The sequence below is a fragment of the Bos indicus genome, chromosome 20 (genome assembly GCF_029378745.1).
Source record: "Bos indicus isolate NIAB-ARS_2022 breed Sahiwal x Tharparkar chromosome 20, NIAB-ARS_B.indTharparkar_mat_pri_1.0, whole genome shotgun sequence".
NCBI lineage: Eukaryota > Metazoa > Chordata > Mammalia > Artiodactyla > Bovidae > Bos > Bos indicus.
In genome coordinates this window covers 59,926,498-59,943,734 of record NC_091779.1, presented here as the reverse complement: position 1 = coordinate 59,943,734, position 17,237 = coordinate 59,926,498, and positions in this window count along the sequence as shown.

Here is a 17,237-nt window from a genome sequence, read left to right as displayed (position 1 = left end):
ATCAGAAACACAATTATACAAAGGGAAAAGATGAGTACTGGAGAAAGAATAGTGAAAAAAATTAATTTGTTTATCCTTAACTGACTTTACAAAAAACAGTTCAATATAATAATAGCAACAGTGTATTTGATTATGTATCTGGTGTGCATACACATATATATCTATGTATGATTATGTATAAATGAAACAGTGGTAATGATACAAGACAGGAGAAAAGAATTAGGTATATCATATTATTATATGATACTTCCACTACCATGAAATAGTAAAGCATTATATAAGAGTGGCCATGGATCAGTTGTAAATGCATACTGCAAATGCTAGGGCAAGAGCTAAAAAATTAAGATAAATAAATGAATAGACAGATAGATGAATTTCTTTTAAAAATCACTCATGGTTTATCTGAAATTTAACTAGGCATCCATTTGGTTCATTTCCTTATCCTCTTCAGTTCAGTTCAGTCTCTCAGTTGTCTGACTCTTTGCAACCCCATGGACTGTAGCACACCAATCTTCCCTGTCCATCACCAACTCCCAGAGCTTGCTCAAACTCATGTCCATCGAGTCAGTGATGCCATCCAACCATCTCATCCTCTGTTGTCCCCTTCTCATGCCTTCAATCTTTCCCAGCGTCAGGGTCTTTTCCAATGAATCAGTTCTTCGCATCAGGTGGCCATAGTACTGGAGTTTCAGCTTCAGCATCAGTCCTTCCAGTGAATATTCAGGACTGATTTCCTTTAGCATGGACTGGTTGGATCTCCTTGCAGTACAAGGGACTCTCAAGAGTCTTCTCCAACACCACAGTCCAACTGTAGACTGAAGGATGGCTTAGCTTTTAGCTTTATTTTGAACATCTGATGGCTGAGAGGAAGTAAGGGCCAAATAAACATAGGAGGTACTACTACTACTACTACTAAGTCGCTTCAGTCGTGTCCGACTCTGTGCGACCCCACAGACGGCAGCCCACCAGGCTCCCCAGTGCCTGGGATTTCCAGGCAAGAACACTGGAGTGGGTTGCCATTTCCTTCTCCAATGCACGAAAGTGAAAAGTGAAAGTGAAGTCGCTCAGTTGTGTCCGATTCTTCGGGACCCCATGGACTGCAGCCTACCAGGCTCCTCCGTCCGTGGGATTTTCCAGGCAAGAGTACTGGAGTGGGGTGCCATTGCCTTCTCCAAACATAGGAGGTACATAAACTTAATAATAAACTACTCAGGGGTTGTCATGAAGATTAGGCAGGAGAAGCATGCAGAGTACAATACACAAGGTGTGGCACAGAGAAACATATGTTGATAGGCAGTATCAGGATTACACCCACATAAGAACATAAATGTACCTCCTGCCTTTGTATTCTTCAAAATAAACCAGTAGCAAGAGGTCTGGTGACTTTGTCATAGTTAAGTAACTATATAATCATAGTATTTAATGAATTAGTAGACAGAACAGAAGGTGAGGATGCTGAGAATTCATTGTAGAAAACAATCTAATAACACCAGAACCCTCACATAGTGAAGAGGAAAAAGATTGTGAAAATTTACTTAAAAATTAAATTCTAAATTAAAATCTAAAATTTGAGGATAAAAATAAAAGAGAAAAATATAATGAGTTATATAGGACTTGGAGGTACAATTTGAAGGGATTGCAAATGTCATAAATTCTTCATCATTCCTAGTGAGGCCTTGTCACAGACTGTTGACAATAGTTAATATTATAATTAAAAAGCAGGTATATCATCAAAAATAGAAACAAATTTGAGGGAGGGACAGAGGAGGGAAACACAGACTTTAGTCATTTTACTTTTTATTTGTAACTATTCTTTAGTGGGTCATTACTGTTGGGGAAATATGAATAAAAACAAAATCTTGGAAAATCTTTCCACAAAAGTAAAAGAGAAGAAAAGATTTTCATTATTGAATTACCATTACACCAGAATGTGATGCTCATCACAGGCAGTTCACTAAAAATTGGGACAGAGAGAAATCTTACCCTTTTATGTAGGCAGCTAGAGCAACCCAGTACCTGCTCTCAAAATAAATGATAATTAGTCTGAAAGTAAGGTAGGACTTGACAGCATTATTTGTCACACCTAGTTCATCCTAAACTTAACTGGTAATTAGATGGAAATTTGCATTTGCTGATTACCCTTATCTAAAGGAAAACATGAACTTCCAGTCTATTTGTAAAAGTATGTAGCTTTGCAACTTCGAGTCAGACACCCAGAGATTAGGTTTTACTCTCTTATGAAAACTAAGAGAGATCCTGTCTTCCTCTCATTTCGAACAGATGGCTTCCTGGTTCTTGAGAAAACACTCTAGATTTTATAAAGCTGTCAATAGGTTATTTAGCTTTAAAAATTTTTCATCCATCTCAAAGGGGCAGATAAAGAATTCACAATTACAAGTTTCCAAAAGTAAATGCTGCCTTCATGGATCAGTGCCTTGTCACTGGCAAAAGGGCTTGTATAACTCAATAAAGCTATGCGGCATGCCATGTAGGGCCACCCAAGATAGATGGGTCACAGTGGAGAGTTCTGACAAAACGTGATCCACTGGAGAAGGCAATGACAAACCACTGCAGTATCTTAGCCACGAAAACCCCATGAATATATAAAAAGGCAAAAAGATATGGCATCAAAAGATGAGTCCTCCAGTTCAGAATGTCTTCAATGGGATACTGGGGTAGAACAGAGGACAACTACTAATAGCTCCAGAAAGAATGAAGTGGCTGGGCCAAAGTGTAATGATGAAAGTAAAGTCTGATACTGTAAAGAACAGTATTGCATGGGAACCTGGAATGTTAAATCCATAAATCAAGGTAAATTGGAACTGGTCAAACAGGAGATGGTAAGAGTAAACATCAATATCTTTGGAATCAGTGAACTAAAATGGATGGAAACGGATGAATTTAATTCAGATGACCATTATGTCTACTACTGTGGGCATGAATTCCATAGAAGAAATGGGGTAGCCCTCATAATCAACAAGAGTCTGACAGTATTTGGATGCAACCTCAAAAATGATAGAATGATCTTGTTTCTTTTCCAAGGCAAAACATTCAACATCATTGTAATTCAAGTCTATACCCAAACCACTAAAGAAGCTGAAGTTGATCAGTTCTATGAAGACCTAGAAGACCTCCTAGAACTGACACCAAAAGATGTCCTATTCTTCATAGGAATTGGAGTGCAAAAGTAAGAAATCAAGAGATACCTGGAATAACAGGCAAGTTTGTCCTTGAAGTACAAAAGTTCCAGAGAATATCAAGGAGACAAAAGAAGGCCTTCATCAATGAAAGATGCAAAGAAATAGGGGGAAAAAAAAAAGAAGGGGAAAAACTAGCAATATCTTTAAGAAAATCAGAAATATCAAAAGGATATTTCATCCAAAGATGGGTACAATAAAGGAAAGATTTGTAAAGACTTTATAGAAGCAGAAGAGATCAAGAAGAGAAGGCAAGAATACACAGAAGAACTGTTCAAAAAAAGATCTTAATGAGCTGGATAACCACGATGGTGTGGTCACTCACCCAGAGCCAGACATTCTGGAGCATGAAGCCTAGAAGGCCTTAGGAAGCACTGCTGCCAATAAAGCTAATGTTGGTGATGGAATCCCAGCATATCTATTTAAAATCCTAAATGATGATGCCATTAAAGTGCTGCATTCAATATGTCAGCAAATTTAGAAAACTGGGCAGTGACCACAGGACTAGAAAAAGTCAATCCTCAATCCAATTCCCAAGAAAGGAAGTACTAAAGAATGTTCAAACCACCAGACAATTGCATTCATCTCCCATGTTAGTAAGGTTAGGCTCAAAATCCTTCAAGCTAGGCTTCAGCATTATGTGGACCAAGAACTTCCAGATATTCAAACTAGGCTTAGAAGAGGCAGAGGAAAGAAAGATCAAATTGCCAACATTCACAGAATCCAATGGAAAGCAAGGGAATTCCAGAAAAACACCTATCTCTGTTTCATTGACTATGCTAAAGTCTTTGTGTGGATCATAATGAATTGTGGAAAACTCTTAAAGAGATGGGAATAACAAATCATCTTATCTGTCTCCTAAAAAACCTGTATACAAGTCAAGAAGCAACAGTTAGAACCTTGAATGAAACAACTGGTTCAGGAGTGAGAGAGAATGACAAGGGTATTTATTGTCACCCTGTTTACTTAACTTATATGCAAAGCACTCAGGCAAAATGCCAGGCTGGATGAGCCACAAGCTGGAATGAAAATTGACAGGAAAAATATCAACAACCTCAAATATGTGGATGATATCACTCTAATGGTAGAAAGCAAAGAAGAATTAAAGAATCTTTTGAGGAGGGAGACGGAGGAGAGTAAAAAAACAAGTTTAAAACAAAACAAAACACACTACGATCATGACATGGAAAATAGAAGGAGAAAAGTTGGAAGCAGTGACAGATTTCCTCTTCTTGCGCTCTTATGGCAAAACCAATACAATATTGTAAATTTAAAAAAATAAAAATAAATAAATAAATAAAATAAAGTCACTGCAGATGGTGACTACAGCCATGAAATCAAAAGATGATTGTTTCTTGGAAGGAAAGCTATGACCAATCTAGAGAATGGCATTAAAATACGTTTAATATCATATATGGAACAAGTTGCCAGTCCAGGTTAGATGCACGATACTGGATGCTTGGGGCTGGTGCACTGGGATGACCCAGAGGGATGGTATGGGGAGGGAGGAGGGAGGAGGGTTCAGGATGGGGAACACATGTATACCTGTGGCGGATTCATTTTGATATTTGGCAAAACCAATACAATATTGTAAAGTTTAAAAATAAAATAAAATTTTAAAAAATTGATAAATAAAAACAATAAGAAAACACACAAAAAGAAAAGACATCACTTTGCCAACAAAGATCCATATAGTCAAGACTATTGTCTTTCCAGTAATCACATAAGGATGTGAGAGCTGCACCATAAAGAAGACAGAATCGATACTTTCAAACTGTAGTGCTAGAGAAGTCTTGAGAATCCCTTGGAGAGCAAGAAGATTAAACCAGTCAATCTTAAAGGAAATCAACCTGAATACTCATTGGAAGGACTGATACTGAAGGTGAAGCTCCAATATTTTGGTTACCTGATGCGAGCAGCTGACTCACTGGAAAAGACACTGATGCTGTAAAAGATTGAAGGTAGAAGGAGAAAAGGGTGACAGAGGATGAGATGGTTGGATGCATCACTGATTCAATGGCATGAACTTCCAGAAGTTGGCGAGGGACAGGGAGGCCTGGCACGCTGCAGTCCATGAGGTCAAAAAGAGTCGAACACAACTTGGCAACTGAACAGCAACAAAGTAAATGCTCTAAAAATAGGGAGACTTTTTGTTGCTTCAGAGATAATTTCTTCTTACATGTGATTTGCATTCATCTTTATGCTACTTACATTATCTTCCAAACAGTAAAACAATAAAATTGAATTCTCATTTCTGATTTAAGTTGGACCCAGAAAGGAGTGTAAATATTATTTGCAAGTGTCAGCACTTTTGCGTGAAAACAAGAGGTATATTTATATAGAAATGCAAGTATTCTGTTTACTATTAACAAATTTGACCCTTTTAACTGGGCTCATCTTATACTGTGGCATGATATTTTTCAGAAAGTGATGCAAACTAGATTCCAGTATATGTGTCCTTAATTTTTGTGAATTACAAAATAAATAATTGCTCTCTGAAGTTTAGTATATTTGGTGTAAGCTTAGTTAAAAAGTGGAGAAAGGGGAAAAATCAAAATTAAATATCCCATATTCATTTCTACTTTTTTTTTTTCTTATTTTATAACTCCCGTACAACTAATTGTGTGAATGAAACCTACCATTATTGAAGTCATTATTGAAGTCTATTTAGGATCTTACCAAGTCACCGATATTTGAAGATTTTTAAGTTTATTTTTCATGATGTCTAGTTATCTGAAGCATTCTTTATAAAACTGTTCTTGGAAGAAGCAAGTCTTTTATAAACCAATATCCTATGATTAGAGAGTCTGGGCTGAAACCTTAAACTTCCGATCCTTATTGAACTATGTTCTTTCTATGTGGCATCTGATATTTATGACGCTGTGTGTGTTGCACTGCGTGTGCATGCACGGTCATGTTCTACTCTTTGCAACCTCGTGGATTATAGTCTGCCAGGTTCCTCTGTCCGTGGGATTTCACAGGCAAGAGTATATTGGAGTGGGCTGCTATTTCTTCTTCCAGGGGGATCTTCCTGACCCAGGTATTAAACCTGCATCTCTTGTGTCTCCTGTATTGGCAGGTGGAAACTTTACCACTGGGTCACTGGAAAGTCTTAATATTTATGAAATGCTTTCCCAATTAACTATGATGTGGACAAAGTAATCTGGGAAATGGGTCCTTATGTCTTAGAAACACCTTCTTGTTTCCTACCTTCCATTAATGAATATCACGGATATACATTTCAAACCATTACAAATGTGTCTACCAAATACGGTCAAATGTTCAAAAGTCCTAGGGCTTTTTTTGCATGTTATAACAATAGATAGACTCTTATAGAGGCTATATTTTAAGAAGTTGATAAATAACCTTCAACAAATCAACAGAATGTTAAGTAAGAATGGAGTACTATGCTAATATCGAAGTTGATACCACGGCATCTCTTTTTTTTCTGGGACTTCAGATCTAAGAATGCTATGCTGACAGTATATTTGATTATTCTAAGGAATGTAGAAGGTACAGATACAGTTTAAACATTTTTCTATTACAGCAGAGTCACATGGAAACTTTTAGTAAAATGTTCTGACCAGATGGGGAGAATAAAATTTAATAGTGAATATTTAATCCAAAACTTTCTATAATAATATGTTTCCTTACTATTGAAATTACATTTACATTCAACATTTACATCCTCTGGTTGAAAATGAGAAAGTACCAAGGTGTGAACAAGTTTGCTATTTTTTCTTTTTCAAGCATTTTTTTTTTCTTTTCTCACCTACTGACAAGACCATTATTTACATGCACTTACTCTGTCAAGCATTTGTCCTTTTCAGTGAGCCAGAAGAATATGTATCATCTCTATCTTCATGTTGTTTCAAAAGTTTGCTTGAAAAGTAACAGCAACATCAACCTATGTAAAATATTTAGAGATAAATGTTACAAAATGCATAAAAAGCTGTACACTAGAAATTACAAAATATTGCTTATAGAAATTGAATAAAGTATAAATAAATGGAAAGACATCATGTTCATGGAAAAAAAATAGAGATAAAATATCAAGTTCAAAAGTCCTGACATAAAAAGTTCTTGATGTTAAAAAAAAAAAGAAAAAGTCAACCCTAAAAATATTGCTTGTGAATTAACTTCTGTTTCCTTAATCTGTGCAACACAGAGTATTTCAATGATGTGGGGTCCTACTTTCACTTTGAATGAAGAAACGCATAGAAAAAGGCTTGCTCCCACTCTCACAATAAGAAAAATTCAGATAATGTAAATGATCATTTTATTTAACCATCAAAGAGCCAGTTTAAAATTGCCTAAAGTTTAAGAAAAGAAAAGTCCATGCTCAGAGAGACCAATTGCAGTCTCGGGCTCTACTCTTAGAGACCATAATAGGAACCAATGAAAACTGTTCAAACACGTGGGAATTCAGGAAGAACTTTTAACCAACTGCCAAAAGCTGAATGTGGGCAAGTTCACCAAATCATGAGTCCACCCTCCACAAGAACCATTATGACAGTGTGTCCATAAAAAATACCCCTTTCTTGATTCCAGTGGCTAGCTACAGAATCAACTTCACTCCTAACACTGAACAATGCTTCCTCAGTTAAAATGTCTTGAGACTTCCCTGGCTGTCCAGAGGGTAAAACTCTGTACTCCCAAAGCAGGGGGCTAGGGTTCGATTTCTGGCTAGGAAACTAGATCCCAATGCTGCAACTAAAGAACCAGGATACTACAACTATAATAACAAATCATGCATGCCACAACAAAGACTCAATACAGCTAAATAAATAAATAAATAAACATTGAAAAAAAAGAGTCTTGAAACTTCTTACTGGCTCCACTTCAGCCTACTGAGGACCAGGTAATGGCATGTTTGCCAATCAGAGTCTGTCTTAGTATACTCTTTTCTTCTTCTTCTTTTTTTTTTTTTCTCTACAAGACTAAATGCTATTTTCCAATATTTTTGAATCTTTGCTGAAATGAAAGTAACAACAGGTGGGTTATTTTTTATTAGTTTATGAATAAACGCTTTGTTAATTTTGTTCCACACTTTTTTCTTTGAGAATGTAAAACCCTCTGGGAACTACATATATAAGAAGAATTGAATCCTATTTATGGGCTCTTTTCCATACACCTGAACAAGATGCTTAAGAGAAAGGTAAGAGCAGAGAAAGAAGCTAAATTCTCTCTCATCATGCAAACACAGAGAGAAGGGAAGTGACTATCCATGCAGGAAACACAGGAAGCCTACCAGACTTCTATCCTCTACAGAATAGAAGCCTTATGCCATGGAAGAGAACTAACAAGCCCTGTTACCCCAGCACACAAATGAAAATGCATTTTGACTGGGAAATAGAAAAAAGGTTTCTTTATGGACAAGGGAGGGATTAGAAATAATGCTGGGCAAATGAAGGTCAATGGATACACCCTGAAAGCATTGTGTGTTTCACACCCTTAGGAGAGCAACTGGAAACTTTTGGGGGAATAAAGTTCGTCAGGGGCATAAGACAGTTATGGTTGCCATGGAAAGAATGCTAATCACTGAAGAAAACTTTTGAGCCAGATCCATAGAACAGGGAATGCCTGGGACTGAGTCTTCACCCCATCCTTCTGAAGTCCCTAAAGGGGGAGGTACTGAGTAACAAACAGGGGTCTGCTACTGAAGGAGAAATGACAGTGTGAATAGAGACTCCTTTTGATGTACAGGTGTGCAGTGAGGACAAATAGCTGATAATAGAGGAGGAGTATTGAGAAATAGACTCCAAAACTGCCAGCTGCCACACTCAGTACACAGTAAGACTGGAGAATGTGAAGTTGGTGCTGCACACAAGCTGACAATAGCAACTGCAAAACCCAAACCCAGCTCAGCTCCTGACTGGAATCAACCTCCATTCATAATGGCCAAGCACCCAGTCCATCAAAAGCGATGCCCAACTCAGGGCATAAACACTACTTACTTCAGTCTCCACTCTTTTGTACATGATGTCTAGCCTTCTGAAAAAAGTCAGATGACACATGAAAAAGCATGGAAAAACAACAACAATGAACTCACCGTAAAGGGACAAAAAATCAACAGAAGTAGACTTAGAAATGGTCCAGAGGTGTAATTATCAGGCTGAGAATTTAAAATAATGATGATTGATGTGATAAAGTCTATAGTAACCAGAGGAAAATGTGTATGAGCATGTGGAAGATTTTAGCAGAGAGATCAAAATTTTATGAAACAATTATTGGATATACTATTAAAATCAAACCTAAAGAGCCATAATAGAGATGAATAATAAATTAGTTGATTTGACATATCTGAGGAAAGAATTAATGGATTTGAAGACAGGTAAACAGAAAAAAACCTAAACTGAAATGCTTGAAAAGTAAAGATAAAAATTACATAAAAATTTTAAAAGAACAGACCTATGGTAGTTGTAGGACAAGGTGAAACAGTGTTACACATATATAACTGTAATCTCAAAAGTACAAAAAGAAGCTCAAAAAATGTAGTGAAGAGATAATTGCTGAGAGTTTCTCAAAAACATTGAAAAATATAAGCCATATAAGTAAAAACCTCAGAAAATTTGAAACAGGATAAATTAAAAGACAAACTATCAAAACCAGAGATAAAAGCAAATACCTATAAGAATAATTTTTAAGCTACTCAGAACCAAAGGTTAAAAGAATATCATGAATGTAACCATGGAATAAAACATACCACATGCACAGAAGTCTTTGAAAAGACTTTCAGTAGCTATGAAATCCAGAAGACAATGGGAAAAGACCTTTAAATTACTAAATATAGACATTACCCACCATCCCATAGTATAGCAAAACTATCCTTTAAAAATAAAGGAGAAATAATGCATTCTTATAAAACAATTTGAGAGAATTTACTGCTAGCAACCCTCACAATAAGAGATTTTAAAATGTGTTCTTAATGAAAAATGAATATGCAATAAAAGCATACATTTACATAAAGAAAAAAGATATGTTGAAATGATTAATATAACAGAAATGAGATATTTTATCACATTTTAATTACCCACAAAGATACCTAGTTGTCTCGTATAAAGCTAACAGTTATTCTGGTTTATGGTTGTATGGACTAAATGTACCCCCACTTCAAATTCATTCATTAAAGTCTTACCCCCCAAAGTGATGGTATTAGGAGGAGGAACCTTTGGAAATAATCAGAACATGATAGTAGAGCCCTCGTAAATGGGATTAGTGCCACTATGAGAAGAGACTTGAGAGTTTTTCACTGCTCTCTGCCTTGGGAGGCTACAAGCCAATAAGCAAGCTCTCATCAGACAGCAGAATATGGACACCTTGAAAGTAGACTTCTAAGCTTCCAGAACTGTGAAAGATAAATGTTTGCTGCTTAAGCAATCTAGTTTATGATAGTTTATAATAACACCCTGAGACATATGACATGTACAAAATATAATATTTGTGTATTATATTATACAACAGAAGAGAAAATGGGAAAGAAGAGTGAATACACACAAACATACACACACACACACACACACACAAATATATATATATACACACACTTGTATATGTTTTTAAAGTTGTAAACAATTCGTGAAATGATATAATGTCATTTGAAATTAGACTGTGATTTATTAAAGATATATAATATAAATGCTAGGGCAATGACCAAAAATATAGAAAAATTACATTCAAATTATAACAGTGGAAATAAAATGTAATCATAAACCTTAATAATAAAGCAGGCAGAACAATAAAAAAAATACAGTGAGAAAAGATGTAACAAAGAAAAAACAGCTACTAAGATGGAAATATCTTGTGCAATTATATGTATATTAAAAAGCAGAGACATCATTTTGCTGACAAAGATCCTTACAGTCAAGGTATGGTTTTTTTCAGTAGTGATGTACAAATGTGAGAGTTGGAGCATAAAGAAGGCTGAGTGCCAAAGAATTGATGCTTTTGAATTATAATGCTGGAGAAGACTTTTCAGAGTTCCTTGGACAGCAAGAGGATCAAACTAGTCAATCCTAAAGAAAATCAACCCATCGGAAAAAACCCTGGTGCTGGAAAGACTGAAGACAAAAAGAGAAAGAAGTGGCAAAGGATGAGATAGTTACATAGCGTCAATGACTCAATGGACATTAATTTGAGCAAAGTCTGGGAAACAGTGGAGTACAGAAGAATCTGGCATGCTGCAATCCATGGGGTCACAAAGAGTCAGACACAACTTAGCGACCGGACAACATACATAATTACATTAAAAGCAAGTGATTTGAGAAAACAGTTAAAAGACAGACTCTTGAAAGATCGAATTAGAAACTGTCTATAAGACCTCATTTGAAATCTAAAGGAAAAAATAAACTAAAAGTAAAAGGTAGTAAGTAATATACCACACAAACATTCATCAGAAGAAAGTTGGAGTGACCATAGTAATACTAAAAAGTGTAGACTTAAAAAATAATATTATCAGGGACAAAGACAGATCAGATCAAATCAGTCACTTGGTTGTGTCCGACTCTTTGCAACCCCAGGAATCACAGCACGCCAGGCCTCCCTGTCCATCACCAACTCCCGGAGTTCACCCAGACTCACGTCCATCAAGTCAGTGATGCCATCCAGCCATCTCATCCTCTGTCGTCCCCTTCTCCTCTTGCCCCCAATCCCTCCCAGCATCAGAGTCTTTTCCAATGAGTCGACTCTTTGCATGAGGTGGCCAAAGTACTGGAGTTTCAGCTTTAGCATCATTCCTTCCAAAGAAATCCCAGGGCTGATCTCCTTCAGAATGGACTGGTTGGATCTCCTTGCAGTCCAAGGGACTCTCAAGAGTCTTCTCCAACACCACAGTTCAAAAGCATCAATTCTTAGGTGCTCAGCCTTCTTCACAGTCCAACTCTCACATCCATACATGACCACTGGAAAAACCATAGCCTTGACTAGACGAACCTTTGTTGGCAAAGTAATGTCTCTGCTTTTGAATATGCTATCTAGGTTGGTCATAACTTTCCTTCCAAGGAGTAAGTGTCTTTTAATTTCATGGCTGCAGTCACTATCTGCAGTGATTTTGGAGTCCAGAAAAATAAAGTCTGACACTGTTTCCACTGTTTCCCCATCTATTTCCCATGAGGTGATGGGACCGGATGCCATGATCTTCATTTTCTGAATGTTGAATTAAGCCAACTTTTTCACTCTCCACTTTCACTTTCATCAAGAGGCTTTTGAGTTCCTCTTCACTTTCTGCCATAAGGGTTGTGTCATCTGCATATCTCAGGTTATTGATATTTCCCCCGGCAATCTTGATTCCAGCTTGTGTTTCTTCCAGTCCAGCATTTCTCATGATGTATTCTGCATATAAGTTAAATAAGCAGGGTGACAATATACAGCCTTGACGTACTCCTTTTCCTATTTGGAACCAGTCTGTTGTTCCATGTCCAGTTCTAACTGTTGCTTCCTGACCTGCATACAAATTTCTCAAGAGGCAGGTCAGGTGGTCTGGTGTTCCCATCTCTTTCAGAATTTTCCACAGTTTATTGTGACCTGCACAGTCAAAGGCTTTGGCATAGTCAATAAAGCAGAAATAGATGTTTTTCTGGAACTCTCTTGCTTTTTCCATGATCCAGCGGATGTTGGCAATTTGATCTCTGGTTCCTTTGCCTTTTCTAAAACCAGCTTGAACATCAGGAAGTTCACGGTTCACATATTGCTGAAGCCTGGCTTGGAGAATTTTGAGCAGTATTTTACTAGCGTGTGAGATGAGTGCAATTGTGTTGTAGTTTGAGCATTCTTTGGCATTGCGTTTCTTTGGGATTGGAATGAAAACTGATCTTTTCCAGTCCTGTGGCCTCTGCTGAGTTTTCCAAATTTTCCAGCATATTGAGTGCAGCACTTTCACAGCATCATCTTTCAGGATTTGGAATAGCTCAACTGGAATTCCATAATCTCCACTAGCTTTGTTCGTAGTGATACTTTCTAAGGTCCACTTGACTTCACATTCCAGGATGTCTGGCTCTAGGTCAGTGATCACACCATCGTGATTATCTGGGTCATGAAGATCTTTTTTGTACAGTTCTGTGTATTCTTGCCATCTCTTCTTAGTATCTTCTGCTTCTGTTAGGTCCATACCATTTCTGTCCTTTATCGAGCCCATCTTTGCATGAAATGTTCCTTTGGTATCTCTGATTTTCTTGACGAGATCCCTAGTCTTTCCCATTCTGTTGTTTTCCTCTATTTCTTTGCTTGGAACGCTGAGGAAGGCTTTCTTATCTCTTCTTGCTATTCTTTGGAACTCTGCATTCAGATGTTTAGATCTTTCCTTTTCTCCTTTGCTTTTCACTTCTCTTCTTTTCACAGCTATTTGTAAGGTCTCCCCAGACAGCCATTTTGCTTTTTTGCATTTCTTTTCCATGGGGATGGTCTTGATCCCTGTCTCCTGTACAATGTCATGAACCTCATTCCATAGTTCATCAGGCACTCTATCTATCAGATCTAGATCCTTACATCTATTTCTCACTTCCACTGTATAATCATAAGGGATTTGATTTAGGTCATACCTGAATGGTCTAGTGGTTTTCCCTACTTTCTTCAATTTAAGTCTGAATTTGGCAATAAGGAGTTCATGGTCTGAGTCACAGTCAGCTCCTGGTCTTGTTTTTGCTGACTGTATAGATCTTCTCCGTCTTTGGCTGCAAAGAATATAATCAATCTGATTTCGGTGTTGACAATCTGGTGATGTCCATGTATAGAGTCTTCTCTTGTGTTGTTGGAAGAGGGTGTTTGTTATGACCAGTGCATTTTCTTGGCAAAACTCTATTAGTCTTTGCCCTGCTTCATTCCATATTTCAAGGCCAAATTTGCCTGTTACTTTCACTTTTCACTTTCATGCATTGGAGAAGCAAATGGCAACCCACTCCAGTGTTCTTGCCTGGAGAATCCTAGGGACGTGGAAGCCTGGTGGGCTGCTGTCTATGGGGTCGCACAGAGTCAGACACGACTGAAGCGACTTAGCAGCAGCCAGGTGTTTCTTGACTTCCTACTTTTGCGTTCCAGTCCCCTATAATGAAAAGGACATCTTTTGGGGGTGTTAGTTCTAAAAGGTCTTGTAGGTCTTCATAGAACCGTTCAACTTCAGCTTCTTCAGCGTTACTGGTTGGGGCATAGACTTGGATTACTGTGATATTGAATGATTTGCCTTGGAAACGAACAGAGATCATTCTGTCGTTTTTGAGACTGCATCCAAGTACTGCATTTCAGATTCTTGTTGACCATGATGGCTACTCCATTTCTTCTGAGGGATTCCTGCCTGCAGTAGTAGATACAATGGTCATCTGAGTTAAATTCACCCATTCCAGTCCATTTCAGTTCGTTGATTCCTAGAATGTCGACATTCACTCTTGCCATCTCTTGTTTGACCACTTCCAATTTGCCTTGATACATGGACCTGACATTCCAGGTTCCTATGCAATATTGCTCTTTACAGCATCGGACCTTGCTTCTATCACCAGTCACATCCACAGCTGGGTATTATTTTTGCTTTGGCTCCATCCCTTCATTCTTTCTGAAGTTATTTCTCCACTGATCTCCAGTAGCATATTAGGCACCTACTCACCTGGGGAGTTCCTCTTTCAGTATCCTATCATTTTGCCTTTTCATACTGTTCATGGGGTTCTCAAGGCAAGAATACTGAAGTGGTTTGCCATTCCCTTCTCCAGTGGACCACATTCTGTCAGATCTCTCCACCATGACCCGCCCATCTTAGGTTGCCCCACGGGCATGGCTTAGTTTCATTGATTTAGACAAGGCTGTGGTCCTAGTGTGAGTAGATTGACTAGTTTTCTGTGAGTATGGTCTCAGTGTGTTTGCCCTCTGATGCCCTCTTGCAACACCAACGGTCTTACTTGGGTTTCTCTTACCTTGGGTGTGGGTATCTCTTCACGGCTGCTCCAGCAAAGCGCAGCCATTGCTCCTTACCTTGGAGGAGGGGTATCTCCTTTCAGCCACCCTTCCTGACCTTCAAGGTGGGATAGCTCCTCTAGGCCCTCCTGCGCCCGCGCAGCCGCGGCTCCTTGCACGTGGGGTTGGTCCTCCCAGCTACCACCCCTGGCCTCCGGTGTTGGGTAGCTCCTCCCGCCCGTTGTCCCTGGCCTTGGGCTTGGGGCGTGGGGTATCTTCTCCCAGCCGCCGCCCCTGACCTCAGACGCTGGGTATCTCCTTTCGACTGCCCCCGCCGCCGCCCCCACCCCCACCCCCAATCTTGGATGCAGGGTAGCTCCTATCCGCCATTCCTGAGCCGTTGCAGTCTGGTACTCTTGGCCGCTGCCCCTTACCTCGGACATGGGGTAACTCCTCTTGGCCGCAGCCCTTCGGGCATGGGGTCCGCCCGGCTTCTGCATATGGCATCAAATGCAAATAGTGTGTGTGTTAGTCATTCAGTCATGTCTGACTCTTTGTGACCTCATGGACTATAGCCTGCCAGGCGCCACTGTTCATGAAATTCTCCAGGCAAGAAAACCAGAGTGAGTATCCATTCCCTTCTCCAGGGGATCTTTCTGACCCAGGGATCCAATCCCAGTCTCCTGTACTACAGGCAGATTCTTTGCTATCTGAGCCATGAGGGAAATCCAGTGTAAATAGAAATAGAATTGTAAGAATAATAGATAAACCTGAGATTGTATTTGAACATCTATGTACTTGGTATCATTTTATAGACATTTGATCTGCGAAATTCAAAATTACTAGTTATCCCAAATGTTTAAAGTTTAAAATATTGCAAAAATTTTGTAGAACTATCTGGCATGTAACAGTAAAGCTAGTGATACAACTACTCTACAGAAAGCAACTTCATCCATTGATATCTTATCTGGATAAATGAACACATCTAATAAAAAAAGACATAATAAGAACAGCATTTTTCATAATGTCAAAATTCAATGTCCAATAGTAGGTGAATGGATAAATAAGCTAATGTGTGTTTATACTACTTAACATGGGAAGGAATGAACCACTTACAGACATAAAATATGGATAACATTTATCCTTAGCATAAATGTTATGCTAAGGATAAAAACTAGGCCCAAATGAGCACATGCAACATGATTCTATCTGTGTAAAATCCAAGAGGAACATAAGCTAATCTTAGCTGATGGAAATAAGGTATTATTTGCCTATGAAAGATCAGGTTAACTGAAAAGATCAATAGGTGACTTTTCAGGGTGATGTAGATGTTCTAAATTTTGTTTTGGATAGTGTTCATAGAGCTATGCATACTCAGTCACTTGAATCATGTTCCATTCTTTGTGACCCTATGGACTGCAGACTTCTAGTCTGCTCTGTCCATGGGATTCTCCAGGCAGAAATACTGGAGTGGGTTGCCATGCCCTCCTCCAGGGAATCTTCCTGACCCAGGGATCAAGCCCTGCATCTCCTGCATTGCAGGTGGATTCTTTACCACTGAGCTGCAGAAGCCCATTCACAGAGCTATATCCATTATCAAAAATCATGAAAGTATTTTATGTCCTTTGTGATTTTTTTGTTATAAGACATTACTCAAAAATTATTTCGTAAAACTATATTGAAGAATTAATTGATCTTGAAAGTAAGAAAATATATGGAATTTATTAGAAATTAGGGGGATATTAATTTTGACTAGGAATTTACAAAATACTCATAAAATTGTATTTGAACATAGTCTGGATATAATTGATATAGTAGCAATTCCATTAATACTTGGAAGAAAGACATTACATTACATTACAGCTTAAAAGAAGATTTTGAATGAATCATGGTAGTTGAGCAATTCTATAAGCATTTAAAGATGATTGAGTTGCATAATTTACTGAAAGATTAGAACTGGAAGCAGTGAACTCAAAGGGAGACAGATTTTTATTTGCTAAGTCAAAAGGAGAATTTTAAAGTATGCTCTAAGAGCACATGAATAATGCCTTTTACAGATACATCTAGTCAGTAGATCAGTGAAAGTGAAAGTTGTGTCTGACTCTTTGCAACCCCATGGACTATACAGTCCCTGGAATTCTCCAGGCCAGAATACTGGACTGGGTA